The sequence below is a fragment of the Piliocolobus tephrosceles genome, chromosome 19 (assembly GCF_002776525.5).
Source record: "Piliocolobus tephrosceles isolate RC106 chromosome 19, ASM277652v3, whole genome shotgun sequence".
Taxonomy (NCBI): Eukaryota; Metazoa; Chordata; class Mammalia; order Primates; family Cercopithecidae; genus Piliocolobus; species Piliocolobus tephrosceles.
This window is the reverse complement of record NC_045452.1, coordinates 12144063-12159102: the sequence shown is the minus strand read 5'-3', so window position 1 is coordinate 12159102 and position 15040 is coordinate 12144063. Positions and strand designations below refer to the sequence as shown.

The following is a 15040-nucleotide window of genomic DNA, read 5'->3' as shown; positions in this document are numbered from 1 at the left end:
GCTACTCGGGAGGCTGAGGCAGAAGAATCGCTACTCGGGAGGCTGAGGCAGGAGAATCACTTGAGCAGAGGTTTTGGTGAGTCGAGATTGCACCACTGCACTCCAGTCCTGGGGACAGAATGAGACCCTGTCTCAAAAAAAAAAAAAAAATTCGTCAAGTTCCTTATACATGATGGATATCAGACTTTTTTTTCAGATGCATAGCTTGCGAATATTTTCTCTCATTCTGTAGGTTGTTCATGTACTCTGTTGATAGTTTCTTTTGCTGGGCAGAAGCTCTTTAGTTTAACTGGATCTTGTCAGTTTTTGCTTTTGTTGTGATTGCTTTCAGTGTCTTTGTCATGAAATGTTTGCCAGTTTCTACATCCCCAGTGGTATTGCCTAAGTTGTCATCCAGGATTGTTATAGTTTTGGGTTTTACAATTAAGTCTTTAATCTATCCTGAGTTGATTTTTTTTTTTTAAGATGGAGTTTCGCTTTTGCCGTTGCTGGAGTGCAATGGCGCGATAATGGCTCGCTGCAGCCTCCGCCTCCCAGGTTCAAGTGATTCTCCTGCCTCAGCCTCCTGAGTAGCTGGGATTACAGGTGGTTGGCACCACCACACTTGGCTCATTTTTGTATTTTTAGTAGATACGAAGTTTCACGATGTTGGTCTTGAACTCCTGATTTCAGGTGATTCACCTGACTCAGCCTCCCAAAGTGCTGGGATTACAGGTGTGAGCCACCTCACCTGACCCTGAGTTGGATTTTGTACATGGTGTAAGAAAAGGGTCCAGTTTCGCCGGCCGCGGTGGCTCAAGCCTGTAATCCCAGCACTTTGGGAGGCCGAGACGGGCGGATCACGAGGTCGGGAGATGAAGACCATCCTGGCTAACATGGTGAAACCCCGTCTCTACTAAAAAATACAAAAAACTAGCCGGGCGAGGTGGCGGGCGCCTGTAGTCCCTAGCTACTCAGGAGGCTGAGGCAGGAGAATGGCTTAAACCCGGGAGGCGGAGCTTGCAGTGAGCTGAGATCCGGCCACTGCACTCCAATCTGGACGACAGAGAGAGACTCCGTCTCAAAAAAAAAAAAAAAAAAAAAAAAGAAAAGGGTCCAGTTTCGAGGCCGGGCACAGTGGCTCACGCCTGTAATCCCAGGACTTTGGGAGGCCAAGGCGGGCGGATCACGAGGTCAGGAGATCGATGCCATGCTGGCTAACACGGTGAAACCGGGTCTCTACTAAAAATACAAAAAATTAGCCGGGCGTCATGGCAGGCATCTGTAGCCCCAGCTACTCAGGAGGCTGAGGCAGGAGAATGGTGTGAACCCAGGAGGCGGAGCTTGCAGTGAGCTGAGATCGGGCGCTGCACTCCAGCCTGGGCGACAAAGAGAGACTCTGTCTCAAAAAGAAAAAAGAAAAAAAGAAAAAGAAAAAGAAAAGAAAAGGGTCCAGTTTCAATCTTCTATATATAGCTAGCCAGTTATCCCAGCCCCATTTATTCAATAGGGAGTTCTTTTCCCACCGCTTGTTTTTTCAGCTTTGTCAAAGATCAAATGGTTGTAGGTGAGGGTGCAGCCTTATTTCTGGGCTCCCTATTATGTTCCATTGGTCTTTGGGTCTGTTTTTGTACCCAGTACCATGCTATTTTTGTTACTGTAGCCCTGTAGTATAGTTTGAGGTTGGGTAGTTTGAAGCCTCCAGCTTTGTTCTTTTTGTTTAAGATTGCCTTGGTATTCAGGCTGTTTTTTGGTCCCATATGAATTTTAAGATAGTTTTTTTTTTCTAATTCTATGAAGAATATTATTTGTAGTTTGATAGGAGTAGCATTGAATCTGTAAATTGCTTTGGGCTGTATGGCTGTTTTAATGATACTGATTTTTTCCTATCCATGAGCATGGAATGTTTTTCCATTCATTTGTGACATCTCTGATTTCTTTGAGCAGTGTTTTGTAATTCTCATTGTATAGATCTCTCACCTCCCTGGTTAGCTGTATTCATAGGCATTTTATTCCTTTTTTTTTTTTTTTTTTTTTGAGACTGATTTTCACTCTTGTTGCCCAGGTTGGAGTGCAATGGCACAATCTAGGCTCACCGCAACCTCCATCCCAGGTTCAAGTGATTCTCCTGTCTCAGCCTCCCGAGTAGCTGGGATTACAGGCATATGCCACCACGCCCAGCTAATTTTTTTTTTTTTTTTTTTTTTTTTGTATTTTTAGTAGAGATGGGGTTTCTCCATGTTGGTCAGGCTGGTCTCGAACTCCCAACCTCAGGTGATCCACGCACCTCGGCCTCCCAAAGTTCTGGGATTACAGGCGTGAGCCACCACACCTGGCAGCATTTTATTCTTTTTGTGGCAGTTGTGAATGGGATTTTGTTCGTGATTTGTCTCTTGGCTTGGCTGTTGTTGGTGTATAGGCATGCTAGTGATTTTTGTACATTGATTTTGTATCCTGAAACTTTGCTGAAGTTTATCAGCTGAAGAATCTTTTGGACAGGGACTATAGGGTCTTCTAGATATAGAATCATATCTTTTGCAAAGAGAGATATTACGACCTCCTGTCTTCCTATTTGGATGCCCTTTATTTCTTTCTCTTGCCTGACTGCTCTGACCAGGACTTCCAATACTGTGTTGAATAGGAGTGGTGAGAAAGGGCACCCGGGTCTTGTGCCAGTTTTCAAAGAGAATACATTCAGCTTTTGCCCATTCAGTATGATGTTGGCTGTGGGTTTGTCATAGATAGCTGTTATTATTTTGACGTATGTTCCTTCAAAATCTAGTTTAGTGAGAGTTTTTAATACGAAGGGATGTTGTGTTGAATTTTATTGAAAGTCTTTTCTGCATCTATTTAGATAATTATGTGGTTTTTTTCTTTAGTTCTGTTTATGTGATGAATCACTTTTATTGATTTGTGAATGTAAAACCAACCTTGCATCCCAGGAATAAACCCTATTTGATAGTGATGGATTAGCTTTTTGATGTGCTGCTGGATTCAATTTGCAAGTATTTTGTTGAGGATTTCTGCATCGATATTCATCAAGGATATTGGACTGAAGTTTTCTATTTTGGGTGTGTCTCTGTTGGGTTTTAGTGTCAGATGATGCCAGCCTCACAGAATGAGTTGGGGAGGAGTCCCTCCGCCTCAATTTTTTGAAATAGTTTCAGAAGAAATGGTACTATCTCTTCTTTGTACATCTGGTGGAATTTGGCTGCGACTTCATCTGGTCCTGGGCTTTTTTTGTTAGTAGGCTATTTATTACTGATTTCATTTTGGAGCTCATTTTTGTTCTGTTCAGGGAATCTATTTCTTCCTGTTTCAGTCTTGGTAGGGTGTATGTGTCCAGGAATTTATCCATCTCTTCTAGGTTATTATTATTATTATTGAGATGGAGTCTCACTCTGTCACCCAGTGTGGAGTGCAGTGGCGCAATCTCAGCTCACTACAACCTCTGCCTCCTGGGTTCAAGTGATTCTCCTGACTCAGCCTCCCAAGTACCTGGGATTAAAGGCATGTTCCAACACGCCCAGGTAATTTTTGTATTTTTAGTAGAGATGGGGTTTCACCATGTTGGCCAGGCTGTTCTTGAACCCCTGACCTCAGGTGATCTGCCTGCCTCAGCCTCCCAAAGTGCTAGGATTACAGGCGTGAGCCACTGAGCCCGGCTGCTTCTAGTTTTTCTAGTTTGTGTGCATAGAGGTGATCATAGTAGTCTGTGATGGTTATTTTTATTTCTGTGGGGTCACTGGTAACATCCCCCTTTGTCGTTTCTGTTTGTTTGTTTATTTATTTATTTATTTTTTGAGACGGAGTCTCATTCTATTGTTCCGATTGGAGTGAAGTGGCACCATTTTGGCTCACTGCAACCTCTGCCTCTCAGGTTTGAGAGATTCTTGTGCCTCTGCCTCCCAAGTAGCAGGGATTATAGGCATATGTCACCATGCCCAGCTAATTTTTGTATTTTTAGTAGAGACAGTATTTTACCATGTTGGCCAGGCTGGTCTTGAACTCCTGACCTCAAGTGATCTGCCCACCTTGGCCTCCCAAAGTGCTAGAATTACAGGCATGAGCCACCGCACCCTGCCTTAATTGTTTTTATTTGGACCTTCTCTCTTTCTTCTTTATTAGTTTAGCTAATGGCCTATATCTTATTCATTTTTCAAAAAAAAAAAAAAAATCAACTCCTGGATTCATTGATCTTTTGAATGGTTTTTTGTATCTTGATTTCCTTCAGTTCAGGTCTGATTTTGGTTATTTTTCTGCTAGTTTTGGGGTTGATTTGCTCTTGCTTCTCTAGTCCTTTTTTTCTGAGATGGAGTCTCATCCTGTTACCCGGACTGGAATGCAGTTGTGCAATCTCGGCTCACTGCAACCTCAGCCTCGGAGGTTCAAGCAATTCCCATGCCTCCCCGTCCTGAGTAGCTGGGATTACAGGCGCATGTTACCACACCCAGCTAATTTTTGTATTTTTAGTAGAGATGAGGTTTCACCATGTTGGCCATGCTGGTCTCGACCTCCGGACCTCAAGTGATCCACCTGCCTCGGCCTCCCAGAGTGCGGAGATTACAGGCACTGTGCCCGGCCTCTTCTCTAGTTTCTTTTAGTTATGATATTAAGCTGTTAGAGATCTTTCTTTTTCTTTTTTTTTTTTTTTGAGACAGATTCTTGCTCTATTGCCCAGGCTGGAGTGCAGTGGCGTGATCTCAGCTCACCGCAACTTCTGCCTCCCAGGTTCATGCCATTCTCCTGCCTCAGCCTCCTGAGTAGCTGGGACTACAGGCGTGCACTACCATGCCTGGTTAATTTTTGTATTTTTAGTAGCGATGGGGTTTCACTATGTTGGCCAGGCTGGTCTCAAACTCCTGACCTTGTGATCCCCCTGCCTCAGCCTCCCAGTGTGCTGGGATTACAGATGTGAGCCACTGCACCCAGCAAGATCTTTCTTACTTTTGATGTGGGTGTTTCGTGCTATAAATTTCACTTTTAACACTGCCTTAACTGTGACCTAGAGATTCTAATATGTTGTATCTTTGTTCTCATTAGTTTCAAAGAACTACTTGATTTCTGCTTTAATTTCATTACTTACACAAAAGTCATTCAGGAGCAGGTTGTTTAATTTCCATGGAATTGTATGGTTTTGGGCAATTTTTAATGTCTTGATTTCTGTTGTTATTGCACTGTGGTTCAAGAGTATGTTTGGTATGATTTTGGTTCTTTTGCATTTGCTAAGGATTGTTTTATGTCCAATTGTGTTGTCAATTTTAGATTATGTTGCATGTGGTAATGAGAAGAATGTATATTCTGTTGTTTTTCAGAGGAGAGCTCTGTAGAGGTCTATCAGATCCATTTGGTCCAATGTTGAGTTCAGGTCCTGAATATCTTTGTTCAGTTTCTCTTTCAATGATCTTTCTATACTGTTAGTGAAGTGTTGAAGTCTCCTACCATTACTGTGTGGGAGTCTAACTCTCTAATAACTTGCTTTATGAATCTGGGTGCTGCTGTGTTGGGTCATATATATTTAATATAGTTAGGTCTTCTTGTTGAATTTAACCCTTTACCACTATAATGTCCTTTGTCTTTTATGACCTTTGTTGGTTTAAAGTCTATTTTGTCTGAAATTAGGATTGCAACTGCTGCTTTTTTCTGATTTCCATTTGCTTGGTACTTTTTCCTCCATCCTTTTTAATTTGTATTTGTTTATTTATTTATTTTGAGAATATGGATGAGATAGGTCTCTTGAAGACAGCATACCACTGAGTTTTGGTTTTTGATCCAGAAAAATATGGAACATTTCATGAATTTGCATCATCCTTGCACAGGGGCCATGCTAATCTTCTCTGTATCATTCCAATTTTAGTATATGTGCTGCTGAAGCAAGCATACCAAGCTCATTTTTATTTTTATTTTTATTTTTTTGCAGAGACAAGGTCTTGCTATGTTGTCCAGGCTGGTCTCCAACTCCTTGCCTGCAGTGATCTCCCCACTTTGGCCTCCCAAAGTGCTGGGAGTACAGGTGTGAGCCACCTTGTCCAACTCTTTCAAGTAACTTTTTTTTTTTTTTTTTTTTTGGATACAAGGTTTCACTCCATTACCTAGTCTGGAGTGCAGTGGCATGATCCTGGCTCACTACAGCCTTGAATTCCTGGCCTTAAGCAATCCTCCCACCTCAGCCTCCCCAGTAGCTGGAACCACAGGCATGCGCCACCACACCCAGCTAATTTTTAAATTTTTTGTAGATATAAGGTCTCCCTATATTGCCCAGGCTGGTCTCAAACTCTTGGGCTCAAGCAGTTCTTCCACCTCAGCCTCCCAAAGTGTTGCAGTTATACATGCTTGACCTATTATTGACGAATTGTTATTGTATTAATTTTAGATTTTTAACTTTTAGTATTTTATTTTTGTTATATGGTTCTCTTCCTCCCTCCCTCCCTCCCTCCCTCCCTTCCCTCCCTCCCTCCCTTCCTTCCTTCTTTCCTTCCTTCCTAGAAAAGGTCTCATTCTGTTGCCCAGGCTGCAAAGATGCAATCTTGGCTCATTTCAACCTCTGCTTGCCGATCTCAAGTGATTTCCTACCTCAATCTGCTGAGTAGCTGAGACTACAGGAACATGCAACCACGACCAGTTAATTTTCATATTGTTTGTAGAGATGGAGTTTTGCCATGTTGCCCAAGCTGATCCTGAACTCCTGGGCTCAAGTGATCCTCCCATCTCAACCTCCCAAAGTGCCGAGATTACAAGCCTGAGCCATTGCGCCTGGCCTACATGGTTCTTTTTCTAATTTATTTATTTATTTATTTAGAGATGGAGTCTCGCTCTGTCGCCCAGGCTGGAGTGCGGTGGCCGGATCTCAGCTCACTGCAAGCTCCGCCTCCCGGGTTTACGCCATTCTCCTGCCTCAGCCTCCAGAGTAGCTGGGACTACTGGCGCCCGCCACCTCGCCCGGCTAGTTTTTTGTATTTTTAGTAGAGACGGGGTTTCACTGTGTTAGCCAGGATGGTCTCGATCTCCTGACCTCGTGATCCACCCGTCTCGGCCTCCCAAAGTTCTGGGATTACAGGCATGAGCCACAGCTCCTGGCCATATTTAAGAAAGTATTTCTTAATTACTGTGCTATATTTCTCTGCTATATATTTGTTGCTTATATTTAGTTTATGTAATCTCTGTAATATTTGGACTATTTGAAAGATTTTGGTTTTGTTTTTTCATCTTCAACTGTCCTCTTGCACCTTTTTTTTTTGTTTTTTTTTTTTGAGATGGAGTCTTGCTCTGTTACCCAGGCTGGAGTGCAGTGGCCCTATCTTGGCTCACTGCAAGCTCCGCCTCCCAGGTTCATGCTATTCTTCTGCCTCAGCCTCCCCGGTAGCGGAGACTACAGGCTTCCCGCCACCGCGCCTGGCTAATTTTTTTGTATTTTTGGTAGAGACGGAGTTTCACCGTATTAGCCAGGAGGGTCTTGATCTCCTGACCTCATGATCTGCCTGCCTCAGCCTCACAAAGTTCTGGGATTACAGATGTGAGCCACTGTGCCCAGCCATTTTTTTTTTTTTTTTGAGACAGAGTCTAACTCTGTTGCCCAGGCTGGAGGGCAGTGGTGTGATCTCCGCTCACTGCAACCTCTGCATCCTGGGTTCACATAATTCTCCTGTCTCAGCCTCCCAAGTAGCTGGGACTACAGGCACACGCCAAAACACCTGGCTAGTTTTTGTACTTTTAGTGGAGATGGGGTTTCACCATGTTGGCCAGACTGGTCTTGAACTCCTGACCTCATGATCTGCCCATCTCAGCTTCCCAAAGTTCTGGCATTACAGGCGTGAGCCACCACGCCTGGTCCCTCTTGTGCTTTTAAGAGTGAGTCCTATTCTTAGGATGACCCTTCTAAACTGAGAGAGAGACTACTGTGTGTCCTGCCAGATGGAAATTTTTTTTAAAAAAAGCATTCTTGCAGCCGGGCACAGTGTCTCAGGCCTGTAATCCCAGTACTTTGGGAGGCTGAGGCTGGTGGATCACTTGAGGTCAGGAGATAGAGACCAGCCTGGACAGCATGGTGAAACCCCGTCTCTACTAAAAATACAAAATTAGCCGGGCGTGGAGGTGTGCACCTGTAATCCCAGCTACTCCAGAAGCTGAGGCAGGAGAATCCCTTAGAACCCAGGAGGCAGATGTTGCAGTGGACCGAGATTGCACCACTGCACTCCAGCCTTGGTGACGGAGCAAGACTCTGTCTCAATTTAAAAAAAAAAAAGAAGAAGAAGAAGTATTCTAGCATTCTTGCATTCTGTTTTTTGTTTGTTTTTAGGGACAGGGTCTCACTCTGTCACCTAGGCTGGAGTGCAGTGACAGAATCATAGCTCAAACTCCTGGGCTGAAGAGCCATCCTCTTGCCTCAGTCTCCCTAGTAGCTGACACTTTGGGCACCAGCCACTGTGCCTGGCTCTTATATTCTTTTAAAAATTACAATTCAGTGGTTTTAGGATATATATTCCCAAGGTTGTACAGCTATCACCACAATTTTATAGCATTTTACACTTTTTTTTTTCCTTTTTGTGGAGAATGGGGTCTTGCTATATAGTCCAGGCAGGTCTCAAACTCCTGGGCTCAAGCTATCCTCCCACCTCTGCCTCCCTGAGAGCTGGGATTACAGGCATGAGCCACCGCACCTGGCAATTTTATAGCATTTTAATCACCTCAAAAAGAAATCCTGTACCTTTTGGTAGTCACCCCCAGCTTCCTCATCTATCTTCTATCCCACCCCAAATCCTAGGCAACCACTAATCTACTTTCTTTTTTTTTTTTTTTGAGACAGAGTCTCACTCTATCAGCTGGAGCGCAGCAGCATGATCTTGGCTCACTGCAACCTCTATCTCCTGAGTTCAAGTGATTCTCCTGCCTTAGCCTCCTAAGTAGCTGGGATTACAGGTGTGGACCACCATGCCCAGCTAATTTTTTGTATTTTTGGTAGATATGGGGTTTCACCATGCTGGTGAGGCTGGTCTCGAACTCCTGACCTCATGATTGGCCTACCACCTCGGCCTCCAAAGTGCTGGGATTACAGGCGTGAGTCACCGTGCCCAACCTTTCTTTTGTTTTGCTTTTTTTTTTTTTTTTTTTTTTTGGTTTTTCTCCTCCCTGCCTCCTGCCCTGTCACCCATGCTGGAGTGCAGTGCCATGATTGTACCTCACTGCAGCCTTGAACTCCTGGGCTCAAGCGATCCTCCCACCTCAGTCTCCCATGTAGCTAGGACTGTAGATAAGTACCACCCTGCCTGGCTAATTTGTTAAATTTTTTGTAAAGTTAGCTACTCAGGAGGCTGAGGCACCAGAATCGCCTGAACCCAGGAGGTGGAGGTTGCAGTGAGCCGAGATTGTGCCACAGCACAACAGAGCAAGGCTCCATTTAGAAAAAAAAAAAAAAAGTGTTCAAGGTTCATATATGTTGTATGTAGTATTAGTATTGTGTTTTTTATGGCTGAATATTATTCCACTATATGAGTATACCACATTTTATTTATTCATTCATCAGTTAATAGCCATTTGGGTTTCCACTTTTTACCTATTATGAGTAATACTGCTTTCTTTTTGTTGCACATATCTGGTATATCTTTTTTTTTTTTTTTTTTTTTTGAGACGGAGTCTAGCTCTGTCGCCCAGGCTGGAGTGCAGTGGCCGGATCTCAGCTCACTGCAAGCTCCGCCTCCCGGGTTTACGCCATTCTCCTGCCTCCGCCTCCAGAGTAGCTGGGACTACAGGCGCCCGCCACCTCGCCCGGCTAGTTTTTTGTATTTTTTAGTAGAGACGGGGTTTGACCGTGTTAGCCAGGATGGTCTCGATCTCCTGACCTCGTGATCCGCCCGTCTCGGCCTCCCAAAGTGCTGGGATTACAGGCTTGAGCCACCGCGCCCGGCCTATATCTGGTATATCTTTGATCATCATCTAATTTCATTCTTTTGGCCAAGCGCAGTAGCTCACGCCTGTAATCCTAGCACATTGGGAGGTGGAGGTGGGTTAATCACTTGAGGTCAGGAGTTCGACACCAGCCTGGCCGGCATGGTGAAACCCTTGTCTCTACTAAAAAAACCAAAAACAATTAGCTGGGTGTGGTGGCGGGCACCTGTATTCCTAGCTACTGGGAAGGCTGAGGCAGGAGGATCGCTTGAACCTGGGAGACAGGTTGCAGTGAGCCGAAATTGCGCCATTGCACTCCAGCCTGGGCGAAAGAGTGACACTCTTGTCTTAAAATAGTAATAATAATAATAGTTTCAGTCTTTTGTTTTATCCTTTCTTTGTCACATTGTTTAGGTGTTTTCTTTTTTTTTTTTTTTTTTTTTTTTTTTTTTTTTTTTTTTGAGACAGAGTCTCGCTCTGTTGCCCAGGCTGGAGTGCAGGGGCCGGATCTCAGCTCACTGCAAGCTCCGCCTCCCGGGTTTACGCCATTCTCCTGCCTCAGCCTCCCGAGTAGCTGGGACTACAGGCGCCCGCCACCTCGCCCAGCTAGTTTTTTTTTTTGTATTTTTTAGTAGAGACGGGGTTTCACCGTGTTAGCCAGGATGGTCTCGATCTCCTGACCTCGTGATCCGCCCATCTCGGCCTCCCAAAGTGCTGGGATTACAGGCTTGAGCCACCGCGCCCGGCCTAGGTGTTTTCTTCTTTGTTTGATTGTTTGTTTTTTTCAAATCCAGCTAGAGGCTGGGCACAGTGGCTTATGCCTGTAATCCCAGCACTTTGGGAGGCAGAAGCAGGAGGATCACTTGAGCTCAGGAGTTTGAAACCAGCCTGAGCAACAGGGATACCCTGTTTCTTCTTTTTAAAAAGATTTCAAAAAATAAAATCCAGCTAGATTTTTTAAAAGTCCAATTTGACGGCCGGGCGCGGTGGCTCAAGCCTGTAATCCCAGCACTTTGGGAGGCGGAGACGGGCGGATCACGAGGTCAGGAGATCGAGACCATCCTGGCTAACACGGTGAAACCCCGTCTCTACTAAAAAATACAAAAACTAGCCGGGTGAGGTGGCGGGCGCCTGTAGTCCCAGCTACTCGGGGAGGCTGAGGCAGGAGAATGGCGTAAACCCGGGAGGCGGAGCTTGCAGTGAGCTGAGATCCGGCCACAGTACTCCATCCCGGTCGTCAGAGTGAGACTCTGCCTCAAAAAAAAAAAAAAAAGTCCAATTTGACAATCTCTGGTTTTGAAAGGGGAATTCAGCCTGTTTATTGTGTGATAACAGGTATACTGGATATTATGTCTTTCATTCAGTTTTAGGCTTACTATTTTATTCTACTATATTATTTCCTCTTTCTCTTTTCCTTACTTTTGGTGCCTTAATCGAATTCTTTATCCCCCTTTTATTTTATTTATTTATTTATTTTATTTTATTATTATTATTTTTTGAGACAAAATCTTGCTGTGTTGCCAAGGCTGGAGTGCAGTGGCACCATCTCAGCTCACTGCAACCTCTGCCTCCCAGGTCAAGCAAGTCTCCTGCCTCAGCCTCCTGGGTGGCTGGGATTATAGGTGCATGCCACCATGCTCAGATACTTTTTTTATTTTTAGTAGAGACAGGTTTCATCATGTTGATCAGGCTAGTCTTGAACTCCTGACCTCAAGTGATCCTCCCGCCTCAGCCTCCCAAAGTGCTGGGATGACAGGCATGAGCCACTGCGCCTGGCCTATCCCTCTATTATTTTAGAAACTCTGCTATGCTTTCTCAATTCTAGCATAGCTACCTTCCTATTGCTAACATCATAATCAAAGCTATATTTATCTGTTGACATATCACAAATAAAGAAGACTAAACATTTAGATCAAAATTATTTTTCTACTCCCCCCAGTCCTAACACCTCCATTTTGCTAAAGTAGATTGATATTTCTACGCTAGGGTTTTAATTGGGTTTGTCTTTAGTCCAGTTCCTCTGTTTCTTCTCTTAAGATACTTAGAACAATAATTCTGGGGTTTTGGACATTGTTGTAACTTTTTGTCAATACAAGTTTATTATATCCTTTAGCAGAGTAGTATTTTATTTTTACCCCAAAATGACTGCCCATGCCAGCCACATTCATGATCTTGAATGAGCAGGATATGTTCTGATATTTAAGAATAATTTTCTGGGCCGGGCACAGTGGCTCACACCTGTAATCCCAGCACTTTGGGAGGCCAAGGTGGGTGGATCACGAGGTCAGGAGATCGAGACCATCCTGGCCAACGTGGTGATACCCCGTCTCTACTAAAAATACAAAAAAATTAGCCAGGCATAGTGGCAGGTGCATGTAGTCCCAGCTACTCAGGAGGCTGAGGCAGGAGAATCACTTGAACTGAGAAGGCAGAGGTTGCGTTGAGCCGAGATCGTGCCACTGCACTCCAGCCCAGGTGACACAGTTAGACTCTGTCTCAAAAAATAAAAAGGAATAATTTTATGGGCTAAGTTCAGTCTCTCACATCTGTAATCTCAATGCTTTGGGAAGGCAAGGCAGGAGAATCACTTGAAGCCAGGAGTTCAAGACCAGCCTGGACAACAATGTGAGACTGTATCACCGCAAAAATTAAAAAAATTACCTGGGTGTGGTAGCACAAGTTTGTAGTCCCAGCTACTCAGGAGGCTGAGACAGAAGGATGACTTGAGCTTAGAAGCTGGATGTTGCAGTGAGCTACCATTGCAGCCATTGCACTCCAGGGGACAGAGTGAGATCCTCTTGAGAGGTGAAGCCAGCTGGAATTCCTGGGTTGAGTGGGGACTTGGAGAGCTTTTCTTTCTTACAAGAGGATTGTAAAATGCACCAATCAGCACTCTGTAGTTAGGGATTGTAAAACGCATCAATCAGCACTCTGTGGCTAGCCAGAGGTTTGTAAAATACGCCAATCAGTGCTCTGTAAAATGGACCAATCAGCGCTCTGTAAAATGGACCAGTCAGCATTCTGTAATATGGACCAATCAGCAGGACGTGGGTGGTGACAAATAAGGGAATAAAAGCTGGCCACCCCTCCCCCAGCAAGCAGTGGTAACTCTCTTGGGTTCACTGCCCGTGGTGTGGAAGCTTTGTTCTTTTGCTCTTAGCAATAAATCTTGTTGCTGCTCACTCCTTGGGTCTGTGCCACCTTTAAGAGCTGTAACACTCACTGCAAAGGTCCGTGGCTTCATTCTTGCAAGTCAGTCAGACCACTGGGAGGAACCAACTCTGGACACACTATCTCAAAAAAATTCCATTTTGGGATTCCTTATTATATACACTCTCTAGCCCAGTGGCTCTTGTCATCTTGTGGAGACTGCAGATGTGTGCTGTGCTTCCCGCTGTCCGGGCTTTGCTTATCTGTCTGGAATGTCTTCTTTCCTCCATGCCTATCTGCATCTTTCCAGGCCTTTTACCAGTCTTTTTCTGACCCAAACCAGATGTGAGCACTTTTTCCTTTGAATCTCACAAGGCACCCTGTAACTATTTCTTCTGACATCTACCTCTACTGACATTTGGGCATTCCCATACCTTCATGCCTCTTCTGTCTTCTAGGGAAAAAAGAAAAGTATCTTTGTATTCCCAATGTCTGTCACCATCCCTGGCATATAATACATACTGAGCTGAAATGACTAGACATGGGTCAAGGAATCACCAACTTGGATGGCGAAAGAAGCAGACTTTGATTTAATGAAGACTTTTATACACTTTCATGTTTTCCATCTAAGAGACACATTTGTAGGGAAGAACTGTCTTCATCATGCCCTAGATGTGTTCATTCCTGAGATTCCCCTTTCTTATTTTATTTTTTCAGAGATGGAGTCTTGCCATGTTGCCTAGGCTGGTCTCAAACTCCTAGGCTCAAGCGATCCTCCTGCCTTGGCTTCCCAAAGTGCTGGGATTACAGGTGTGAACCACCATACCCATCTGAGATTCCCTATTCTAGAAGGAAAACATCTATCACTCAGTAATGACGTTAATCACTATCCTTCATCCAGGGCTTCCCATTCTCTACTGCTACAATGTACTGGGAATTTTGATCTGTTTAGAAGGTAGGCTTAAAAAAATGGTAATGGCTGAGTGTGGTGGCTCATGCCTGTAATTCCAGCACTTTGGGAGGCCGTGGTGGGTGGATCACTTGAGTTTAGGAGTTCAAGACCAGCCTGGGTAACATGGTGAGACCCCATCTCTACTAAAAATACAAAAAAAAAAAAAAAAAAAAGAAAGAAGGAAAGAAAAAAAAAGGCAGGCATGGCAGTGCAAGCCTGTGGTCCCAGCTACTTCGGAGGCTGAAGTAGGAGGATGGCCTGAGCCCTGGAGGCGGAGGTTGCAGTAAGCCTAGATTGCACCACTGCACTCCAGTCTGGGTGACATAGTGAGATCCTGTCTAAAAAAAAAAAAAAAAACATGGATTTTTCATTTATCATCCTGTTTCTTCCATCAACCCGACTCAATGACTAAGGTGTCTATAATAACATATACAGGCTACTTAGAAAAAAATTAAATAATTTCTTTCTTTTTCTTTTATTTTATTCTACAATTTTTGTTGATATTTAATAGTTGTACATATTTTGGGGCTACATGTGATATTTTGATACATGTATACAATGTGTCATAAAATCAGACTAACTGGGATATATATCGCTTCAAACATCTTCTTCTTGCAAAAAAAAATTTCTTTCTTAAAATTTCCAGTTTTTAAATATTTTTCAAGAGATTGTTGTAGCTGCACATCTGCTGGTGCTGGAGATAGATACAGTATCATTCCTTGCTCGTGGGGTCGTGTCTTTTTTGTTTTGTTTTTTTCATTTTTTTTTTTTTTGTCTGTTTTGTTTTTTTGAAACAGGGTCTCACTCTGTCACCCAGGCTGAAGTGCAGTGGCATGATCACAGCTCACTGCAGCCTTGTCTTCTCGGGCCCACCTCAGCCTCCCGAGTAGCTAAGATTACACCACCACACTGATGTTTAGTAGAGATGGGGTTTTGTCATGTTGCCCACTGTAACCCAGCTAATTTTTTTATTTTTGTAGAGATGAGGTATTGCTGTGTTACCCAGGTTGTTTTCAAACTCCTGGGCTTCAGCGATCCTCCTGCCTTGGCCTCCCAAAATGCTGGGAGTGAGCTAGG

The 15040-nt window shown here is 44.1% G+C and overlaps 1 non-coding gene and 1 pseudogene across 1 annotated transcript; both read right to left on the bottom strand.

The window, feature by feature from the left end:
- Positions 1-5755: 5755 nt before the first annotated feature.
- LOC111521853 lies at positions 5756-5856 on the bottom strand (annotated as a pseudogene).
- A 1946-nt stretch (positions 5857-7802) lies between these two features.
- On the bottom strand, positions 7803-7934 carry LOC111521851. Its single transcript, XR_002725096.1, has one exon.
- Positions 7935-15040: the final 7106 nt, after the last annotated feature.